General features: G+C 47.5%; 1 long non-coding RNA gene across 2 annotated transcripts in view; it reads left to right on the top strand.

Annotated features, from left to right (window-relative positions):
* Positions 1-21,247, top strand: part of LOC112910476 (uncharacterized) — a 57,652-nt gene extending 36,405 nt beyond the window's left edge. The window contains exons 5-7 of one of the 2 annotated variants that reach the window (XR_012000361.1): positions 16,841-17,009; positions 18,797-19,829; positions 20,576-21,247. This is a non-coding gene — a long non-coding RNA (uncharacterized lncRNA). The remainder of the gene's footprint in view (positions 1-16,840; positions 17,010-18,796; positions 19,830-20,575) is intronic. The other variant, XR_012000360.1, reaches the window with a different exon arrangement.
* The last annotated feature ends 2,467 nt before the right edge of the window (positions 21,248-23,714 follow it).

Genomic DNA, 23,714 nt, shown 5'->3' with positions numbered 1-23,714 from the left:
GGGCCAGCTCGCCTGACTGCCACGTTCCCTGTGGGTTCTTTCCCACGGGGCTCTTGGGTTCCCGAAGCTCAGTCCCGGGTAGACCCACCCACCTGGAGCCAGACACAGCTGATGTCAGGCGCAGGCCACGCAGCCGTGCCACCCGCTCCGACGAGCCTCGTGGGCAGCCTGGCGTGTGCCAGGCACGTTGGGGGATGATAGTTGATTCCTCACCATAAACCCAGGGGAGACGAGCTGTCATCTCCACTGCACAAGGAGCTGAACTGGGGTTCCGGGACGTCACATGACTTCCCTGAGGTCCTCAACCCGCCTTGCTTGATAGAGGATTTGAACCGGTTACAGTTGATACCAACACCCACTTGTGTTTCTGCTGCTAAACTACATTGCTCATGAGGGCCTGAGAGCCCTTGAAATTTGCGGCCGAGCTCTTTTCACCATAGGATTTAGTACTTGGATAAAGGAGAGATTGGACGTGACAAGATCTGGTGGCTAATGTTATATGTCAGTTGGATTGGGCCGTGAGGTGGCCAGGTATTTGGTCAAACACTATTATGGGTGTTTCTGCCAGGGTGTTTCGGGTGAGGCTGACATTTTAATCAGTAGAACAGATTATTCTCCATCATGGGATGGGCCTCATGCAATCAGGGGAAGGCCTGAACAGAACAAGAGGACTGGCCTCCCTGAGCAAGACTGTCTTCACGCTTTATCTGCAGCATTGGCTGTCCTGGGTCGTCAGCCTACGGCCCACGCTGCGCATCTGGACCTGCCATCCTCCACGATCACATGAGCCAATTCTTGTAATAAATCTCCTTATATAACAATACGTGCATCCTATTGGTCCTGTTTTTCTGGAGAATGCTAATAAACATGGGATAAAAGGAGACTGAGACTCTTCCACATTGAACAAGATCCAGGAGGCTGAGCCTTGACAGGCACCCTTGCCGATTAGTTATCATAAGCACTTTCCAAAGCACTTAAAGTTAAAATTCTAGCTGTTTAGAAATTAAAAGGAGTGAGAAGAAATGATTTCAAATGGGAGCCAGGCATGAATCTGTTTCGCCTAGGCATCTCTTTTCCTATATAGGATATTCAGGATTTCTTGAAGCTGACCTAGATCTGTACAGATAAAATTCATAATGGTTGTGCAAGTCAAAGAACAGTCACTCGGTGTGTATAAAAGTTCAGTAAAAATTGAGTAGACACGATAAACGTTCATTAGAAATTCAGCAGATAAGTGAGCAATTGGAGCAGATTTGGAGAAAACCATACAATTTACAGATGGGTCAGCACAGTATCAACTGTGAGCCAGGCCTCCGGTGGGAGTTGTGAGCAAAGCTCTCGTAGGGACTCAGCTATCATCTATCATCTCAGCAGTTTGCCCCTGCTTGTGCTGGTGTCTAGGATCGTTGTGGTGGGTCCTTGACATCTTCCTGTTTCTTTGTGGGTTGTCTGCAAGGTACATCACCGTCATCCACTGCTGGCCATTCTCCACGCCCCACTGCTTAGGTGAGTCACTTGGAAAATGTTGGGGGGAAAACCTATAGTTTATCCTCCCATAATATATAGATGCTTGACATGAGCTGGTGAAAACTATAGCACAGGAGCACGTCTGAACCACACACTCAGGAGTTTGATGGGTTTACATGAGCTTTGTCATGTGGCTTGTAAGTTTTGGAAACCCAAATTCTAAGCATTCTGCATTAATGGGAGCCAATCAACTTGATAATTCAAAGCATTCCGAGCAATTTTTTAATGTCATTTTTTTCTTCCTAGATCTTAAGGTTTTCAAGTTGGTGCAGTAATTTAGCCACAAGTTTTACGGTTCGGTATGTGCATGTTGGATGCTGTCCTTCTTGCTCTTTTTTTTTTTCCCTTTATTTCATGAAAGTGGTCATGCCAAGTCCCTGATTGTTGTCCTAGATTAGATTATTACCCCGATATCATCTAGCCATTTGGATTCACAGCCTACACTGAGGCAGGTTACTCCAAGCAGTGGCCTGGTTAAATGATTTCCTTGAATCATTTCTAGGTTAACCAGTTTATAACCAGTGTTATAAATTTTTCATTCCATGAATGAAACCCATGCTTTGGGTTTACCAGACGACCAGCTAACCAATTTAGCTTTAGAAAACAACAACACAGGTGGGAGCTATTAAAGATTTTGAAGAGGAATTTAAAAAATAATAAAGTCTCACTTTAAATATATTATGAAGAGAAGATAAAATTGCAGATTTCCGTGTTTGGCTCAATACGTGATTTTTTTTTTTTTTCCCATGGAAATTTAGTTATGAATGGTCTTGAGGATCTGTGTTTGGGAAGCTTACATGGATTCTTACTAAACCGGAGTGCATTTTCGCATGCGATGGACTGGTGCACGCAGTTAGAATGCAGCCCTCGAATTACATCAGAAGAGTTTATGTAAAGATCTGGATTGTAGACATATCTGAGAGGTGTCTTTGATGTGAACTTCTTCATCAAGCCTTGCATCCAAGCCCTGAGCAAGCCCTGTTGCTCCTGTCCTCCCACCTATCTCTATTTGCACTATAAACCCTCAGTCCAGTTCCGATCGTCTTTCCAGTTATGCAATAGACTCCTGACACGTGGCTTGGCTTCCACTACCCCTCGTCAGTCGAGTCTCTGCAGGGTTCAGAAATACCACTTGGATTAAACTCCCACCTCCTGTCCACAGCCCCAGCCTGTGTGACCCCTTCTCCGCCCACCCCCTCCTTCCTCACTGCCCTCCGGCCTTCTTCACTCCACAGGCCTTTGGATGTGGCTCCCTCCACCACGAGGCACCTCACCAAGCACACACACGTTTGCTCTCTTTCTGACTAGTGGGTGAGCACCTTCTTAGCTTTTAGAGGTTAGCTTAGATGTCACTTCGGTGAAGTATTCCCTGATTATTCAGTTTGTTTATTTCCTTGATAGCCCTCAGCACACTTTGTACTTAAGAAATTGTTTTATTCGCTTGTTTGTCTGTGCATGGAGACTCTAAGTTCCTTGACTGTAGGACTATGTTGCCTTGTTTGGCGCCATAGATTTGGTGCCTGGAACAGAGAGGGTGCGGCTGGATTATTGGTGGAATGAAAAATTTATAACACAAGTGAGGAAGTAGTTAATTGTTTTTAATAAAGGACTCACCAGATGATCATGCTTTGGGTTTACCAGATGACCATACTTTAACCGATGACCATACTTTGGGTCATCACCACACTTTGTTCATATAAATGTGATTCTTAGACAAAATTTTAAGAGTCTGTGACAAAAGGTGAGGTGCATCTGAAATTTTGTGCTGAGTTGAACTTTGAGTTTGTTTAAAATACTTATAGACATTTCCTGATTTGAAAAGGAAAAAAATACATCCATATACATCTCCTGTCTATCAAACTGTATCTCCCAGGCTCCCTCTAACTTATTTACACACACAAATGCCTTCTTTTATGTTATACGGGTACTTGTGAAAGTTTCTTGAGCATTGAAATTTTATAAATCAAATTACATTTCCTGTAATTTATATTTTATAGATAATTCGTCTTAATTTCATTGATTTTGTTAGGTATGGCTTCTAATTACCGTCCTCTATCCTACCTTAATCTACAGTATATATATTTATACTTAAATGCACCAGAAGAAATGCTACATAAAACAACTCAGAATTATTTTGTAAATAAAGTTATTAGGCAAAGAGAACAACTTTCACCTCCTGCATCTGTTGATGGTGTATTTAGATATTCTTGGGTCTCCTAGAGTCAGATTATACTTAGCTCCTCTTTCTTTGTAGGATTTTGCAACACAGACAGAAAATATAGGTTGAGATGAAATAATAAAAAAACGATTTGGAGAGTTGTGTTCTCTATGACTTACAACAAACCACAACCTCCCCCTCCCCCCCGACAAAAAAAGAAAAAAAACCCACCCTAGCTCCTGTTTGTGTTTAAATCCTCAATTTAGAGATTTGTTTGAAGTCTAATTCCCAATCCAGTCTTAGGAGGCTCTGGCTTCTGATGTGGGTGTTGAACTGGCACAGTTTCTGTGTGTATTACTTATGTCTTCCTTGGGGTCTGAACTGAAAGCCTCATGGATTTAGAGATGGATTAACGCTGGCATTTGGGGTATTACAGATGGAACACTGTGGAACCGTATTTCAAGTAAGTACAATGTGTGTATTTCATTTGTCTTCTGTGGTTCCTGAAGGTGAAAGGGAAAAATATTTTGCTACTTCTGTTGAAACCAAATTAGAGAAGTTACGTGACCGTGATTTTAAAGGTTTGGGTTCACGCATTTATATTAGTAGATTTTTCATAATCAACCAAATTCATTCTTTTGGCTACAATGTTTTAATGTGCCTTTTGCCCAAATCTCTCACTGCAAGGCAGACAGGGTATCAGCTAATTGTGTTTCTTCACAGGTTTGACTGAGCTTTTCAAATGAGCAGAGACCTACTTATTTTATTAGCCTAAGTATTCAAATCTGATTAATATTTGGACAGTGTTTAGTTAGCAGGAAGAAAAAGAGTTTTCAAAAATTAGCCCTGTCATATTTTAGGAAGCAGTTTTCAAATGTGAAGCACGGGGGCTTCTCAGCTGTCCTCACCGAGGGCCTGGAGAACTCGCGCCGGGGAGGCGGCGGGGAGCAGGTGCACGGCTGTGGCTGGCGGGGGCCGTCGGGCAGCACTAGGGGCTCCACCTCTGTGACCCTCGGGGCGTGATGGAGAACCACGGCGATGCCACCAGCCTCAGAGACCCGTTCCCACAGAACGAGGCACCTTGGGGACAGCCCCTGGCAGAGGGAGAGCGGGGGTAAAGGAAGGGATGAAGAGGGAAGCGAAAGGGTGAGAGCGGAGGGGAGGCCGCGCCTGCTTTACCCAGCACAGTCCAGATCCTTCTCTCTCCTTCCCTGTGTCAAGCTGCCCTGGAACTCCTTTCCGACTGGCTGCTCCGGCTCCTTTTTCCTCCCGGCCCTGCTTCCCATCAGGGTCTGGTTGTCTTTTCTAATATAAAAGTAGGGATGGGGTGGGGGTTCTTGCCACCTGCCTGTTTCTCAGGCTTGCCGCCTCCCAAACCTGCATGGTGCTGGCCCTGGGCCGTGAGGACAAAGCACTCCTTGGGGCTTCCCTGGTCAGGGCACCTGGGGAGCCCTGGGATGCCCTCCTCATTTTCCTGTCCTTGTTGTCGTCTTCATCTTCTTCTTCTTTTCTTTTCTTTATTTTTTCTCTCTTTCTCTCTTTTTTTCTTTCTTTCTTAACCAGGACAATGTGGCCCACTTACGTCTACACAAGCTGTTGGCTGTTGAGTAATTCGGTGATGGAGAGGGCTTGGGGCAGAGCTGCCCAACAGAAAGATAATGGAACCGCAAACGTGGACCACATGTGTAATCTAAGTTGTCTGCTAACCACATGCAAATAAAAAGTAAAAAGTTGGGATTAATTTTAACAATATATTGTATTTAGCTCAGTATATCCAAGGTATTTATCACTTCATTATGCAATTGATATTATAAATTATTAATGACATATTTTGGGGGCACATTTTGATTTGGAATAGCCACATCTCAAGTGCTCAGTGTGTCTAGTGGCTGCTATATGGTATAGGGCAGGTTTAGACAGTTTCTCTTTTAAAGCTGTACAAGAATTTTAGGAATAGGTTAAACCATCTCTCCCCAATTCTCCATATGAAGAAAGTGGTGCATAGGCAAAGTAAATTGACTAATATTATTGTCCAACTGGTTGGTGCCACAGTCAGAACTTGAACTCTGTTCCCTTGACTCCATTCATTGTTTATTTCCAATTAAACATCTAACTTACAGATTCCATTTTAGAGGTAAAGATAGTGAGACAAACCTTAAGAGGCTCTTAGCTATAGGAATCAAAGTGAGGGTCGCTGGAGGGGAGTGGGTGGGGGACGGGGTACCTGGGTGATGGGCACTAAGGAGGGCACGTGATGGGATGAGGCCTGGGTGTGAAATGCAACTGATGCATCACTGACCTCTGCATCTGAAACTCATGATACACTATGTCAAATAATTGAATTTAAATAAGGTAAAAAAAAAATATGCAGAATCTCAGATGAGTGAAGTCACAGTACACCTCCCTGAGAGGAATGGAAAAATTCCTCCAAGAGTAAAACGACAAATGCCGGACAGGATTATGTGACAGGGTGAGTAAGACACCAGCCCATTAATACCATAAGGAACAATTCTTCCAAATTTTATTGAAAAAAAAGTTGTATTTCAACTTGAAAGTGGTATTAATGGTTCTTGGAGTGCATAGCACCATGCCTGGCCTGTAGAATCTCTCCCAAACCTTTGCTCAATTTAAGCACTTAGTAAAAAGAGTAGAAAATTAAAACTAGACTAAATATTGGAAATTGTTTACTTAGGCTATGATGCTAAGGTGCCCAGTAACTCAACACATTTTAATACTTTCCCCTCCTTTTCATGTTTCAGATGAGAGAAGTGACTTGCCCAAGTAGTGTGGCTGCTAATTTATAGAATCCAGGTCTCTGTAGACTGCCTAGTGATTTTTTTTAAACGATTTTATTTATTTATTCATGAGAGACACACAGAGAGAGGCAGAGACACAGGCAGAGGGAGAAGCAGGCTCCATGCAGGGAGCCCGACGTGGGACTCGATCCCGGGTCTCCAGGATCACGCCCTGGGCCAAAGGCAGGCACTAAACCACTGAGCCACCCAGGGATCCCCCCTAGTGATTTTTGTAAAAACATGATTTCAGCTCCTCTGATCAGAGATGAACTTATACCTAAGCCATGTCTCATGGATGGAGGAAGCTTGGGACCTCAAGACATGACATTTAAGCTGGAAATTTGGGAGAGCACTTGTGGAGATAGAGACCTATCTGTTTCTTGAGGGTGCTACTAAAAAGCGAGGGGAATACAGTTATTTTGGTCTCATTCTAGTGCTCTGGTATTTTTAGGATCTCCTGTGAAGAGCTCCCTGGAGGCGCATGCTGCCCTTGGCATGCCAAGGAACCTCGGGCCGCCTTCTGCAAAAGCAGTTGACAGCATGACAAGACCTCGGGTGTGTGTGTACCTGTGGGAGCCCGGGTGCTATTCAAGACACTCTTGCTTTCTGACTCGAGGTTGCCTCATTCTTTCTTGAGCCCGAACGGTTCTAGCACTGAACCTGGGCAGCTGTGAGGATGGAGCCATCTCTGTCCAAACGTGCTGCTAGGCCTCAGCCTGCCAGGTGTTGAGCCCTGACGCTGGCTTCCAGGTACTGCAGGGCACGTTTGCAGGAGCGAGGGCCGGGCAGCAGCGTAGGCGCGGGGAAATGTGGTGACATCAGGACGCCGTGTGACTTGGTGTAGCACAGTGAGGCTGCGCTGAGAAGTGAGGTGGAAGGAAATATCCCCAGGATAAAAAAGAACAGGATGAAAAATCCTGGCTAAAAAACACACATGGATTTTTTCCTTCCCGGACAGATGTTAAATAGGCTTCACTTGTTCAGTGGGGTCTGGTGATGAAACCTGACAGGATAGGAAGGTTGTTTCAGGTTCGACTGTCTCCCAGGGTCACAAAAGCCTTCTGTTGCGCGTGCTAATCCACGGCCGCGTTCCCGCCAGGAGCTGCCCACGGAGGGCAGTCGGTCTAGTGAGTACCGTTCCCTTTGCAGGTTAGTGGGGACGCAAAACCCACCAGTCAGCAGAGCGTGTATTGGACGTCAGGTGATGTTTTCCTAGTTCTGAGGACATAGCCCCAAACTCAGTGATTCCTAAGTGGCGGGTTCAACGCTGTTTCATTAGAAACGCGAAGCGAGAGGAAGGAAGCCGGACGTCCCTCCTCTCACCCTTTCTCTCTGGCGTGTGCGTGTGCATGCGTGCACGTGTGGGCAGCCGTGTCTGTGTGACACTGTGCGGTGAGCTGAGCGTCACAGACTGGAGATACTGGTGGGCTCCTGCCGAGCGCGGCCCCTGTGCTACTTGCCCCCTCGTCGGGCAGAGCGTGTTCTTATTTGCAGACTTCCACCAACTGTCCCTTAGCTGTTGGAGGGGAGCAGCATCACAAAGCAAACGCCGGAGACGTAATTAAATCTTGGTGAAGGCGAGATTACAGAAGTGTGATTCTAGAACTAATCCATTGGTAATCGCCGTGTGCCCCCAGTAACAGACTTTACTCTGGATGGTTCCTTGAGAGAGATTATAAACTTCTCGTGCTCATAGAATAACCAGAACAACCTCTCTGGCGGGGGGCGGGGGTGGGGGTTGGTGCTATTTCAACCTTAAACTAACGTATTCTGTACAACCAATGACAAAAGTGGAAAAAGCAAGAACCTTGGGATTCATCTGATTGGGTTAGGATCCCAACTTGACCACCTACGACATGTGGACTCAAGCAATTTACTCATCTCGCCAAGCCCCAGGTTCCCCAGGTGTGTAATGGGAACAATCGCACCTACGTCTTGTAGAGACAAGTGAGTCTTGCACGATGTTTGGCTCCTTAATTGGTGATCTATTAATGGTTACTATGGTAACGATGAAGACAAGATTCCAGCATTGGTTCTGGTAAACTATTAGCGCCTTTTGTCTGTTTGTTGAGCCTTGGTGACATTATACCAGAGCAAGGATGCTATATGGCCAAACCTAAGTGGTCAGTGCAGAAGACAAAAATACCTCTTTCTACCCACATTTATCTTTGAACAAAACCATAAAGGCGAGTTCCATTCTCCTCTCTTTTGATAAAAGCAAAATGTATTCACTCTAAGTGGCTATAAGAGGGCCAAACTCCGTACAGCCCCTTCCACATAATAGGTACTCAAAACTCATTCACTCTGTAATGGCTTAATATTTTCTGTCCAGTGACTAGTGGTGGTGTAGGCTCCTAATAAAACATTACATCAACTCTTGAACCTCTGAATCTTCGAAGCAGATGTTTTCCTAACATTCTGTAAATACTCCAATCATCTCAAACTGCTGGGATTTCACCTTTGTACCATTTTTAGAAATTTGCCCATTGAGTAATGGGCCTGTCTAATCTGTTTGACGTTTATTGGTGCTCCAAGGGTAGCAAGGTTAGGAGATGTAGCAGAACACAGTCTAAATAAATCAGCGGAAGAAAGCAAACCAAATCACAGGGGGAGATTACAGTGTCCAAATCATTTATACACTGGTGATTACCATTTCACCTGGGTCCAAGTGATGTCACACGAGAGTCTCCAAAGCCCTAGGAATCATTCATCAATCCGCCAAACCTGCTCATCCACGGTTCCACACGGAAACCGACCGGTGTGCTGGAGACTCACAATAGTCCAGGGCGGGAAGAGTAATTAGTGAGGAGGAGGAACATGGGGAGAGGAAAAGGGACTGGGTTTGAGGGTTTCTGGCACCATTTCCAGTATTAGTTAGGTGTGTGAATTTAAGGGAGTCACTTTGTATCTCGGGGCCTCAGTCTCCTTCACAAGGAAACGTAGGCATATCTGTGTGTTCGTGTGTTTTTGCAAGTGTGCATGTAGGGGAAATTGGCTGTGATTTTCATAGTTTTAAAAGGATCCAGAACCTCTATTTCGAATGATGTGTAAGTGAAAACTCAACATAGAAAACTGATAAAAGCAGCATTAAATGTTTGGGGAAAGGGACCAGAGCAGACTGGGCTTCTCACATCTCATGGCAGCTCTAAATAGACTTGCATGGATACCTAGAGTTCTCTGGACTGTGGGATTAAATGACCTGTAAGGTCTTACCAACTCCAATTTTATTTAGGTCTGTGGGAAACTTACCCCTACGGATAAAATGTTGGACTTATGCAAATAACTTATTAATTTTTAAATTTATTAATTTGCAAATTATGCAAATGTATCAAATAATTATTAAAATAACTTAGCTTCAAGTTATTGAAGCTATAGCTCAAGTTATTAGCTTCAAGGCTCAAGAATCAGTGGTTTAAGTTTTTTGTTTTTTGTTTTTTTTTTTGTTTTTTTTTTACTAATCTACAGTCTGAATTAACATAAATACCTCTTGTGTTTTACGTCTACCACCTTTATCATCACTGTGACAAATGGCCAAATTGCATTCTACGCTGTAAGCTCCCTGGAGAGTCTGCTTCCAGCTGGAATGGGGAAAGTCCCAAGAAAGTGTTGCTTTATTCCAACAATCAAAAAAGTCAGATTGCCTACAAAATCATAGATGTGTTTCTAACCCATTAGGGACTTGAGGGATTCAAAGAAGCCTAACTGAACTAAATTCCAGAAAATTCAGGTACTTCCTAGGGGAGGTAGAGAGAGACCCAGAGATGCCGTCACTGTGGTGGAAGAGCTGGAGCTGGAGGGAATCTGACACGGACTGGAGAAAGGAAAAGCTTGGCAAACCTCCAGTGAAACTCTAACAGCTGAGTCTAAGGTGGCACCATGGCTTGGGCACCTTGGGGACTCCACGTGTGGAGCAGGCCTGTATCTATCCATCAGCTCTCTCCCAGGATGCGTCCCCAAGTAAACGGCCTAGGCGATAATGACTAGAGGCAGAGCAGGAGGGCTGAGAGAGGTAACTCAGCAGGGGTTCCTCACCAACCCTCAACTAGACGTTGGGGGTAAGCTCGCCCGCAGGGAAGAGGGCGAGCTCCCAGGCCCAGAAAGCCGGGGCTGGGGTTTAAATTCCCTAGCAATTTAAAACTAGAGACTCCTAGAGTTCTCCAGGGTCTCACAGGTTCTCAGATTTCAAACCCAGATGAGAAGAACGTCCCCATTCTGCCCAGGAAACTTAAAGTCAATGGTGACCTGACTCTAATTGTGAAAAAGACCTCATCAGCTGGGGGGCAGATTGAACAAGGCACACGGTACTGGTGGCCTGACAGAGATATCCCTTCTCGGGTGAGGGTGTCGTGCAGATATTATATCTTTAAAAATCTTTTTAATTGAAGTGTGGCTGATACACAGTGTTACATTGGTTTTGGGCCCACTGATTTGAAGGCCTGTAGGCCCCCCACAAATGCAGCTACCATCTGTCCCCACGCTTTTTGGGGATCGTATTTGCCCCGTTGCACCTCTTATCGCCGTGACTTACTCATAACGGGAAGCCTGCGCCTCTTGTTCTTCACCTGTTTTGCCCACAACCCCCTCCTCTTCCCTCTGGCGACCACCAGTTTGTTCTCTGTACTTAAAGTTCTGTTTCTTTGTTCATTTGTTCTATTTAGATTCCAAATGTAAGTGAAATCATAGGATACTTGTCTTTGTTTGTTTGGCTTATCTCACTTAGCATAATGTTGTCCATGTTGTCACAAGGGGCAAGATCTCATTCTTTTTTCTGGGTGAGTAATATTCCACTGTGCGTGTGTATGTCCACTCTAGCTGCCTTATCCACTCATCCATCAGTGGACACTCGGGCTGCTTCCATATCTTGGCTGTTGTAAGTAATGCTGCAATACACACAGCGGTGTGTGGATCTTTTTAAATTAGTGTTTTCATTTTCTTTCTTAGTAGAATTACTGGAGGGCATGGTATTTCTGTTTTTAACTTTTTGAGGACTCTCCACACTGTCTTCCACAGTGGCTGCACTAGTATGTGTTCTGACTAACCATGTAAGAGGGTTCTCCTTTCTCCACATCCCTGCTAACACCTGCTATTTCTCGTGTGTGTGTATTTTAATTTTAGACATTCTGACAGGTGTAAGGTGATAGTTTATGTGGTTTTTCTTTTTTAAAATATTTTATTTATTTATTCATGAGAGATACAGAGTGAGAGAGAGAGAGGCAGAGACACAGGCAGAGGGAGAAGCAGGCTCCAAGCAGGGAGCCCGACGTGGGACTCGATCCTAGGTCTCCAGGATCACAACCTGGGCCGAAGGTGGCACAAAACCACTGAGCCACCCAGGCTACCCAGCTTATGTGTTTTTTATTTGCATTTCCCTGAGGCTTAGTGGTATGTGTCAGTTTGCCATCCGTATGTCTTCTTTGGAAAAATGTCTATTCTAGTCCTCCATTTTTTTAAGGTTTTATTTATTTATTCATGAGAGAGAGAGAGAGAGAGGCAGAGACACAGGCAGAGGGAGAAGCAGGCTCCATGCAGGGAGCCCGATGTGGGACTTGATCCCAGGACTCCAGGATCATGCCCTGGGCTGCAAGTGGGGTTAAACCACTGAGCCACCCAGGTTGCCCTAGTCCTCCATTTTTAATTGGATTATTTGTGAGGGGTTTTTTTTGGCATTGAGTTATATAAGTTCATTTATTATTTCTAATAGTTTGGGGTAGAGTCATTAGGGTTTTCTACATATGACATCATGTCATCTGCAAATATTATTTACTTTAGTCTTCACTGTTCTTTTCTTTGTTCCTTTTTTTAAAATTCAGAATCAATGAGCCAACATATAGTACATTTAACTTCAGAGGTAGTGTTCAGTAATTCATCAGTTGCACACAACACCCAGTGCTCATCACCTCATATGCCCTCTTTAATGCCCATCACCCAGTTACCCCATCCTTCCACCCAACTCCCCTCCAGCAACCCTCAGTTCGTTTTCTATAGTGAAGAGTCTTTCATGGGGGGAAGGGAGGGAAAGCTGAATGGTAGAAATCAGAGAGGGAGACAATCCACTCTTCTTTTACATATAATGTCCAGCACTCAATAAAAAACTACAAGACATGTGAAGAAACTGGAAAATGTTAACCATAACCAGCAGAAAAAAAGATAGTAGATCAATACATGTCCCAGTTATTAAAATTCTCAAGAGGGGCACCTGGGTGGCTCAGTGGTTGAGCATCTGCCTTTGGCTCAGATTGTGATCCTGAGGTCCTGGGATCAAGTTCCACATCGGGTTCCCTGCATGGAGTCTGCTTCTCCCTCTGCCTGCGTCTCTGCGCCTCTCTCTGTGTCTCTCATGAATAAGTAAAGTTTTTTAGAAAAAATTCTCAAGAAAAAGACCTTAAAATAGCCATATAGGAGCAAAAATAGTTTTTTCAACAGATAGTTCTGGAATATCTGGATGTCCAGGTGCAAAAAAAGTGAATAAGTAAGAATAAAGACAGATCTTACACCCTTCACAAAAATTAAGTCAAAACGAATCATAGATCTAAATATAAAATGCAAAACTGTAATACTCCTTAAAGATAAGGTAGGAGTAAACCTAGATTACCTTGGGTATGGTGATGCTTTTTTAGATACAACACCAAAAACATGATCCATGAATGACTGATAAATTGGATTTTATTGAGATCAAAAACTTCTGCTTTGCAAATGACAAGGTCAAGAGAATAAGACGAGTCATAGACTGGGAGAAGATATTTGCAAAAGACACATCCAACGAAGAACTGATATCTAAAATACACAAATCCTAAAAGTTAACAAAAAAAGGAAATAACCCAATTAACAAATGGATCAAAGACATTATTAGATATCTACCCAAAGAAAATATACAGATGGCAAATAAACGTACGAAAAGATGCTCCACACCATATGTCATCAGAGAAATGCAAATTAAAACATTGACCTACCACTTCCTACCCATTAGAATGGCCTGAATCATGAACACCGACACCACCAAATGCTGGTGAGGATGTGGAGCGACAGGCGCTGCCATTCATTGCTGGTGAGAATGTAGGAGAATGAAAAGGTTCAACCCCTTTGAAAGACACTCTGATGGTCGCTGATAACGCTGACGTGCACTTGCCATGCAATCCAGCCACCACATTTCTTGGTATTTACTCAGAGGAAGTGAAAACTTATGTCTACACAAAAGCCTACTTGTGGCAGTTTTATCCTTCATTGCCAAAACCGGAAGTAACCAAGATGTCCTCCAGCAGGTGAATCGATAAATAAGCTGTGATACGTCCAGACAATGGAATATTGCTTAGTACTAAAAGGAAATGAGTTATTAAGCCATAAAAAGACACGGATGAGACTTCAATGCATATTACTAAGTGAAAGAAGCCAATTTGAAAAGTCTATTGTGGGACACCCAAGTGGCCCAGGGGTTGAGCATCTGCGTTCAGCTCAGGCCGTGGCCCCGGGTCCCAGGATCGAGTCCCACATTGGGCTCCCCATAGGAAGCCTGCTTCTCCCTCTGCCTGTGTCTCTGCTTCTCTCTCTGTGCCTCTCATGAATAAATAAATAAAATCTTTTTAAAAAACCCACTCAGTTCATTGTATATATAAAAAAGAAGAGTCTATTGCATGATTTCAAACATAGGACATTCTGCAAAAAGTAAAACTGTGAAAATAGTAAAAAGATCAGTGATTATCAAGCATTGGTGGTAAGAGGGATGAGTAGGAAGAGACAGAGGGTTTCTAGCACAGTGAAAATACTCTGCATGGTCCTTAATGATCGATATATGCTCTTACGCATTAGTTCCATCCCGTAAAATGCATACAAGAATGAACTTTGGGTGATTATCAGGTGTCAGTATAGTTCCATGAATTGTAACAAGTGTACCACTGGGCGGGGGGGTGTTGATAACAGGGGAGGCTAAGCATGGGTGGGGGCCCAGGGGTATATTGGAAATCTCTATGTCTTTTTCTTGATTTTGCTGTGAACCTGAAATTGCTCTAAAACACCGTCTTTAAAAAATAACCACGTAAATATATTAAAGTCTTAATGGAAAAGGTTGATGAGAAACATGAATATATACAGGGAATGTTAGCCTACGGATGGAAATGTTAGAAATGAAGACAATTTTGAATGAAGACTTTATTTGATGGGCTTACCACCATCATGCTGTGTTCCCTTTTTTAAAGTATTCTCTCTGGAGATCACAACATGTTTGTGTGTTATCACGATCTACCTTCGGATCATAGTAAACCACTTCACAAACACTGACAGCAAAATTACACTATGCCCCCCACTTACTCTCCTTCGTGTTTATGTTATCATATACGTCAGTGGTCAACATTTCGATTTGGGTCTTTCATGTCTTTGTCTGGCATGTTCCATTTTTTCCCCAGGCACCAGCCCGTGGCATGCAACCATAATAATGTCCTCGTCTATTAATTTTATCATGTGTCATCTCTGGGTCAGTTTTAAAATTTTTTTTTAATTTATTTATGATAGTCACAGAGAGAGAGAGAGAGAGAGGCAAAGACATAAGCAGGCTCCATGCACCGGGAGCCCGACGTGGGATTCGATCCTGGGTCTCCAGGATCGCGCCCTGGGCCAAAGGCAGGCGCCAAACCGCTGCGCCACCCAGGGATCCCTCTGGGTCAGTTTTAATTGGTATTTCCCCCCTACTTAATGGATTATATTTTCCTTCTTTGCTTGCTTGCTGAGTAACTTTTTTTAAAAGAGAGAGCAAGAGAACATGAGAGTGCACGTGCATGTGTGCACGTGAGCATGAGTGGGGGTAGGGGTGAGGGGAGACAAAGAGAGAGAGAATATCTTAAGCACGGTCCACACCCAGTGCAAAGCCTGACGTGGGGCTTGATCTCAGGATCCTGACCTCATGACCTGAGCAGAAACCAAGAGTCAGACACTTAACCAACTGAGCCACCCAGGCGCCTCCGCTTGCCAAGTAACGTTTGATGGGATGCCAGACACTGTGAATTTTACCTTGTTGTGCTTCTGAAGATATTTTTGAGCTTTCTTCTGGAACGTAGTTAAGTAACTCATTAAGTAATCTCTTCCCTTTAGATCTTGCTTTTAAAAAGAAGTTTTATTAGGTAGGACCAGAGCAGCATTTAGTCCTTCCGGGGTTCGTTTTTCCCCACTGCTACACAAGGCCCTTCTTAGTACTTTAACTAGGTGTCCACCAGCAAACGTTTTCTGCAAAGGGCCAGATAGTAAATATTTTAGGCTTTGTGGGCTATCAAGTTTCAGTCCCAACTACTCAATTTTGTCCCTGTAGCACGAAAGCGACCCTAGCAAGTACAGAAGGAAATGGGCGCAGCTGTATGTCAATAAAATGTCATTCACAGCCTTGTGGTCAGTGTGGGGCTGCCTTGGCTGGCACCATAGCTGGCCTTCCCCTGCTCTAGTCCATCAACCATGATTTATGAGGTTTTGTCTCCTGTCTTGTGGGAAACAGACCCTGTCCTGGGCTCTGCTCCCTGGAATACTCTTGAGCAGCTTCCTCACTGTCATTTGCTCGTCGGGACTTAGTTGAATATTCGAGGGGGGTCTTCAGCAAATCTTGAAGTTTTCCTCTCCCCCCAGGATTCTACTCTATGGCCTACTGATGTTCTGACTCCCCTGCTCTCCCTCCTCCATGTCCTCTGCCCTGCTCACCCTGGGTTCCCCTCCTCGCACCGTGGTCTGGAGTCTTTCTCTTGGGAGTGAGCTGGGGCACCTGCAGTTCTCACCTCCTTTGCTTCCTCTAACCTTCTTTGCTTGATGTCTAATATTTTAGGAGCTGGTCCTTCCAGCATTTTATGTGGGAGGACAAATCTGGCCTACTTCTAGGTGAAAGGATAAATCTGGCATTTATCTTTGCCAAAATACATAGTATTAATAGATCGTGTCTGTGACACATGAAGCTACATCTCCATGTTCTTTTCCCCTAGAACGTGCAAATATAACTCGTAAGCAAAAATAATCGACATCGAGCAAACAACAGATGACTTTAGCCATCTGTGAAAATAACCTCATCTTAGAGAATGGTTGGGAACTGAGCTATTGAAGAAGGCTTGGGAAGTAGCCAGGTCCAGTCAAGGTCACTGTAGTAAATCCTCAGAAATTAATGGTAACTGAAGAAGCCAAAAATGATCAACTCGTCTATCTGAAGAATTTATTCATCATACTTATTTACGATTACCTGCAATATTTGCATTAGGCCCTAAATTTATGATCCCCTCGATGGCAAAGACACGCGACCCTTTTTTCCTCTCTGTTTTAATCTAGCATCTAGTGTGGGGCATAAGAATGTTTTAAAAGCTTATCAGGTAATTTTTTTAATGCTTATTTATTTATTTGAGAGAGAGAGGAGAAAGAGCACACCAGCAAGGGGAGGGACAGAGGGAGAAGGAGAGAATCCCAAGCAGTGGAGCCCGACACGGTAGGACTCAGGCTCAGCACCCTGAAATCATGACCTGGGCTGAAGTCAGGAGCCGGACCCTCAACTGATGGAGCCACCAGGTGTCCCTCAGGTAATTCTAATATGCAGTCGGGTGATTTTAATCTACCTGCGTGCTAGCTAGCACTAATTGAAGCAATATGTCATATGAGACACCCCCCTTCAAACCGCAGCAATCCAAAAAAAATTATTTTCCGTAAGTATTTAATGGAGGTTCTGTGTGCTGAGCACTAAACAAGTGCCCGATACGTGCACAGTAAATAGAAGGTTTAGACGCCGACCTCAAAATGTTTACCATCTACTTGGGGAAGCAAAACAAACACAAGTGAAACAGTTAAGCAAAAACCACAGAAGCTGTGGTGATTAGCCCCAGACTGCAGTGGACTAACGATATTTCCCATAAAACGTCAGCAAAGCAGAAAAGTGGTGCAGGTTAGAACAGTCAAGGCAGGCTGTCTCGGAAGAACTGGGATTTCACTTCAAATGAAATATTCTGAAAGTACAAAGAAAATTCGTACTTGCTGGAGCCATCTCTTTTATTCCTCATTTTAAGGTGGATCAATGAAAAACTCGAGAACTACTTTACACGGCATACTCAAAGTTAATGATTTCCTAAAACGTGTTTTAATAGCCAATTTATTAGTCTCTTCAATGTCTCGCAGTTCCGTTCTCGGCCATTAAAAATTTTTTTTTCTGCTAAGAAAGCGTATGTGATGCCATTATTATTATTACTTCATTAGCGATGAAAAGGGAGAGCTGTCGGCATCTAAAACTATTTTTTCATGTTTTATTTTTTGCAAACCCAAGAAACTTTTGCCATAAACCCACCTCCTTATTTTCAATGCGTGCCTTTACGTTGGGGAAATATTTAGCCGTTTTGCCTAAATAGCGCTTTGTGAAAACAACCTTTGAGGCGCGTCTAGCTTTTCAATAAGCTTTCAGGACTGTTCGTCTGTCTGTCTCCCTGCCTGCCAGAAAGCCACGAGGTCATTCTGCTAGAGGCAGGGGAAGTTAGAGACCCAGCAGGGCTCTAGAACAGAGATGTGCGCCCAACCTCCCTCCTTCCACCATTTCCACTTCCCTCCTGGCCTGCCCACCGTGGGGCTTGCACACTTGTCGGGGGGCCCTTGCCTTCTTGGCAGCGGCACATGGGGGCCTTTTTAAAATAGAAGCAGTGGCGCGGCACATCCTGTTCAAGGAACGGCGGCGTCCGTCCTTAGCGCCTGATGCCCCGAGCAGCTGTCTGAGGCCCTTGCCCCCAGATTGCCTTTGGAGAGAAGTAAACAAATGTGGCCATCCGATGCAGTACATTGGAAGCTGACCTCTGAGGCCATCTATTTTAAGCAGATTGTAATTTTGCAAGATGCATGGCCCCATTCCAAATGTTTATTTAGTGCTGAATGGTCTCCAACTGGCTGGTTGGCCTTTTTTTTTTTTTTTTTTTTGATGGTGTTGAAAGCATTAAGGAAGATCCCAGTAATAGATGTTGGACGTGCACTCGTCTTGGTGTCCAGTGATTCATCTTGCGGGGCGCCACAACGAAAATCCCCTTTAGGGAGAGACAGGCAGATAAGCCCGGCTCCGCGGCAGCTGGTTTGGTGGCAGCGACCGTTACTTCTACCCTTCACGCCCCGACAGGAACCTCGTTTGGAGAAGAGCCTCCCTTCTGAGTCCCGCCCACGCAGGCCCTTTCAGGGCACACACTCCCCGCAAAGCACTGGGCTCGGCTTTCTGAACACGATCGCCGCTGGTCCCCACAGTGAGCACGGGGGCACATATTGTTTCCCCGACTTTATTTTTGTTGTTTTTTTTTTTAATTTTTATTTATTTATTTATTTATGTTTGTTTCCCCAACTTCAGAAATGAGAAAACTGCAGTTCTGATTGCGACTGACGTGAAGATCCACGCCGAGGTCATCCCCAGTCTTCATTCAGAAGTCACCCTCCTGTCATTTTACCCCATGAAAGATTTCATGTCAACGGGGTCCCCCCCCCCACACCCCCGGTGTGGCCATGCTGGAGCAGCTCCTTTTCCTCCTTCCTATCCCTGAGACGAATTTTGGCTCCAGGATGTGACAAAATGAACGCGTGGGGATGAATCTTCTGTTCTTTCCTAAGTGGTAGCGATGTATCGTCCGTGTGCAAAAGAGCCCTTTGGGGGATCATACACTGGACCATATACCCCTGCACGCATTTAGAGAGAGAATGAAAAACAAAATAATACAAAAAAAAAAAAAAAAAAAACAACCCTTGCATGTCATTGAGCCTCAGCTCACTGGCCTTTGGGCTCTAAATGTCCACTTGCTCCTTGAAGGCACAGCTTTGGGTAGAACCTTGGGTTAAAAACAGCCGTGGGGTAGTTTAAGGGAGCAGTTGGCTGGGAGATTGGCCTGGTCTGGAGAAGGGGCGTGGACAGCCGCGGGTCCTCCTGCAGTCTGGGGGGTTCTTTCGCTCCGTCCCTGTCACCCAGGCTCCCCCCAGGGGCCAAGCATCACAAGGAAGGACACCAATTGTTGCGGCGCTGCCAAGTCCTCCTCTCTGTGACCGGCTCGAAGGGGTCGCAGGGCCCGGGCTGTGGCTTGGGCAGACCTCGTTCCCGTGCTCCACCCCCAAGAGCTTGCCAGGCGGCCCACGGGGTGAGGGCTCCTGAGAGGTCCGGGTGCTAAGGAACACCCCGTCTAGGCCGCTCCGTCGCCACCCTGTGAGTGCACCCGAGACCCTCATGGTGAAGGGAGCTGCTGGGAAGGCCGCAGCCAAGGGCAGAAGCTTGCAGAACTCTTCCCCGCCCCAGGACTGGGGGGCAAAGTCCTGTGAGACGTGTGGGGCACCAGGCAGAGGGGAGACGGCGAGGCTTGAGGCCGGAAATTGGATGTCACAGGTCTCTGCGCAAACAAGTAACTTTTCTTCTTTTCTTTAAATTTATTTTTTTAAATATTTTATTTATTTATTCATGAGAGAGAGAGAGAGGCAGAGACACAGGCACAGGGAGAAGCAGGCTCCATGCAGGGAGCCCGACACGGGACTGGATCCCGGGACCCCGGGGTCACGCCCTGAGCCGAAGACAGGTGCTCAACCGCTGAGCCACCCGGGAATCCCTTTCTTTTCTTTTTTTTTTTTAAACCGTGTTTATTGATGGATCTCTAAAATTCCAGGACAGTCACCACCTGGTTATGCTCGCGACGCGAGAAGGAGGACGCGGCTTCAGGGAAAGACGGTCCAAGTTGGAGCACGGGGTCGTGCAGCCCAGGGGGACCTGAGTGACTGGAGCGGGGCCATCAGAATCCAGCAGCCGCTTAACGAATACGAATGCTGCTGCCCTGAAAGGCCATTTTTTTTAAGGTCTTTAAAACAAGTTGTTTCTAAGATAAGCCCCAGCCACGCAGCTACCCCGTCACCTGGCCGCAGCGCCCTTCTCATCTTGCTCTCCTTTCTCTCTCTCCCTCTCTCCCTTTTCAACGCTGAGCATAAACTCCATCCCAGGTCAGGTCAGGATGTTCCCAAAATTGAAATTAGTATTTTGAATTAGTGGGAGACTGAGCTTTTAAATAAAATATTAGGTAATGGATGTACCAGGAATGGGCTAGAAAGATGCAAGCTTTTCTTACTGAGTTTAGCTTTATTCCCTGGTGTCTCTCCACAGAGGAAGGTCGTGAGCAACAAGGCCCGGGCACACTGGATCCAGAATGGCTGAAGTACGTTTCCTCCTTGGGGGGGGACGGGGGGTCCCTGAGGAAGCTTAATCCGGCTGAGCTGTTCCGGGTTTCAGATTCTTCCCCAAGTAAATTAAATCACCAGCACATCTCAGCGCAGCGGCCGCAGGCACAAAGGGCTGCTGTACCTTCTTGGCAGCAGGGCTGCAAACGGAGCTTTTAGGGATGCTGGGAGCCTCCCTGTCCAGCCCTCTGTTGGGGCCAGTGAGCTGCATCCTGGCTGGGCAGGTGGGCAGGTGGGGGGGGGGCCACAGGGCGACAGGGACAGGGCAGTGGGGACAGACAGGGCGACAGGGACAGACAGTGCAACAGGGACAGACAGGGCAGTGGGGACAGACAGTGCAACAGGGACAGACAGGGTGGTGGGGACAGACAGGATGACAGGGACAGACAGTGCGACAGGGACAGACGGCGACAGGGACAGACAGTGCAACAGGGACAGACAGGGCAGTGGGGACAGACAGTGCAACAGGGACAGACAGGGTGGTGGGGACAGACAGGGCGACAGGGACAGACAGGGCGGTGGGGACAGACAGGGCAGTGGGGACAGACAGTGCAACAGGGACAGACAGGGTGGTGGGGACAGACAGGGCGACAGGGACAGACAGGGTGGTGGGGACAGACAGGGCAGTGGGGACAGACAGTGCAACAGGGACAGACAGGGCGGTGGGGACAGACAGGGCAGTGGGGACAGACAGTGCAACAGGGACAGACAGGGCGGTGGGGACAGACAGGATGACAGGGACAGACAGTGCAACAGGGACAGACAGTGCGACAGGGACAGACAGTGCGACAGGGACAGACAGGGCGGTGGGGACCGACAGGGCGACAGAGACAGACAGGGCGGTGGGGACAGACAGGATGACAGGGACAGACAGTGCAACAGGGACAGACAGTGCGACAGGGACAGACAGGGCGGTGGGGACAGACAGGGCGGTGGGGACAGACAGGGCGACAGGGACAGACAGGGCGACAGGGACAGACAGTGCAACAGGGACAGACGGGTGGCGGGGACAGACAGGACAGATGGGGTGGCAGGGGCAGCGGGGTGAGCCACCTCGGGGTGCAGACGGCCTCCCCCTGCGGCGCCCCCCCCACCCCAGGCCCTCGGTGGGGCGGCAGCCGGTTGGTACCCGCTGGAGGGGGCTGGGAATCCCGCTGCCCCTGCTGCCCCCGCCCCCCTGCCCCCCTGCCCCCCTGCCCCCCTGCCCCTGCTGCCCCCACCCCCTGCCCCCCCACCCCCACCTCCGCCCTCTGCCCCGGACCGCCCGCCCGAGGGCTTCACCGGTGGGGCGAGGGGAGCCCATGGGGCCGCGGTGGGGACACGGCCCGGCAGGCAGCCTGCGCCTGGACCGTGCCCGAGGGGAGTAGGGGTGCGGGTGGGGATGCGGGTGGGGGTGGGGGTGCGGGTGCGGGTGGGGGTGGGGGTGCGGGTGGGGGTGGGGGTGCGGGTGCGGGTGGGGGTGCGGGTGGGGGTGGGGGTGGGGGTGCGGGTGGGGGTGCGGGTGCGGGTGCGGGTGCGGGTGGGGGTGCGGGTGGGGGTGCGGGTGGGGGTGCGGGTGACGGGCGCCGGGACCACAGCCCCACCTGCGGGCGCGGGTGCCCTGGCCCCACCCCCACCCCCACCCCGGGAGGGCTCGGCCGGGCGCACGGGCGGGGCAGGCTGCGGACCGCACCTCCACCTCCCGCCACACCCCTGCCCCTCCCTGCTCGCCCTCCTCCCTCCTCCCTGCCTCCCCCTTCCTCCCCCTCCATCCTGCCCCCCTCCTCCTCCCCCTCCCTCCTCCCTCCTCCCTGCCTCCTCCTTCCTCCCCTTCCTTCCCCCTCCCTCCCTCTTCCCCCTCCCCCCCTCCCTCCCCCCCCCCCCCCGCTGCCCACCCCCGCGCAGGCCCCAGGGCCTTGTCGCACCCGGACCCCGCCGGCCTCCCCTCAGCCCCGACAAGGCCAAGCGTCTCAGCCTCGGGCCGCGCGGTTCGCAGACGGGGGCAGCTCTCGCCGGTTGCCCCCCAGAGCCAGGCGAGGACGAGGACGCGGCTGTGGCTGTCCCCACCACTAGTTTTCCAGCAGAGACGCCTCCGAGAAAAGGCCTGTGGCAACTGAGATTGGAAGGACTTTAGGGATTTCCTGGGCCAAGACACCAAGAGCAAATACTCCAGGTCCCAGGGACCGGGAGGACCTTCTCTGCTTCAAAACGCCTCCCTGGGGCCTGCTGGGCCTTCCAGGACCTGGGCTGCTGCTTCCTGCGCCTCAGCCCAGGCCCCCTCAGCCACGCTGGCCTGCATCTTAGGATGACATATTTTTTTTCTGTCCCATTTCACTCGACTTTTGCAGTTCAGACACACCGTGTGCCCTTAACACGTCTTACGTTTGTAATATTTAATCATTTCCCAAAAGCCTGCGGCCAACGCCAAGCCTATTAGTGAAATGGAATCTGCATTCTTGGGGGCAGTGTTCATCACAAGCTTCATTTTATGAAAATAATCATGAAAAAGGGGAGGCTTGCTTACAGAAATCGACAGGAATTATTTGTTGCAACGGTCAGGGATGGGAAGAATAATTATGCAGGCAGTTTTAAGGTCTCATTTTCTCACTTGGGACATTCACGTCAGCGTAATAGGTTTGTTCATTACACAGGGCTACAGGCACCAGAGTAAACCCCTGCAGGGAGACCCAGCGAAGGCGCCAGCCTCCATCCCATCAAACCCACCAAACTAAAAGCAAACAGAGGGGGTGCGACTGCTTTAAGATCATGCAATGGAAACCCCCGACTTACAAAGGAAACACACTTGGAGCATTTACTTGATGGACCCGTGTGCTCTCTGCTCTGTGGCCCTCTCGGTGTGGTGCTAAAGGGCAGCAAAATCGGCTTAATTAGTGGAAGTAGAAGGAAGAAGAATGACTAGCCCCAGTGACTAAGAATTTGTGTATCTGTGTTTTAAAGAAAAAAATACAAAGATAATAGTAAAATTCCCGTGTAAATACTCTGTACATTGGGAACTCCCTCTTACCACCACTGCGTGGAGCACAGTTTACAGTTATTATGATTTTCTTTCCAAAGCTAGAGGTCGT

Source organism: Vulpes vulpes, chromosome 3 (genome assembly GCF_048418805.1).
Source record: "Vulpes vulpes isolate BD-2025 chromosome 3, VulVul3, whole genome shotgun sequence".
Taxonomy (NCBI): domain Eukaryota; kingdom Metazoa; phylum Chordata; class Mammalia; order Carnivora; family Canidae; genus Vulpes; species Vulpes vulpes.
The sequence above is the reverse complement of the archived record's forward strand: the minus strand, read 5'-3'. Positions and strand labels throughout refer to the sequence as shown.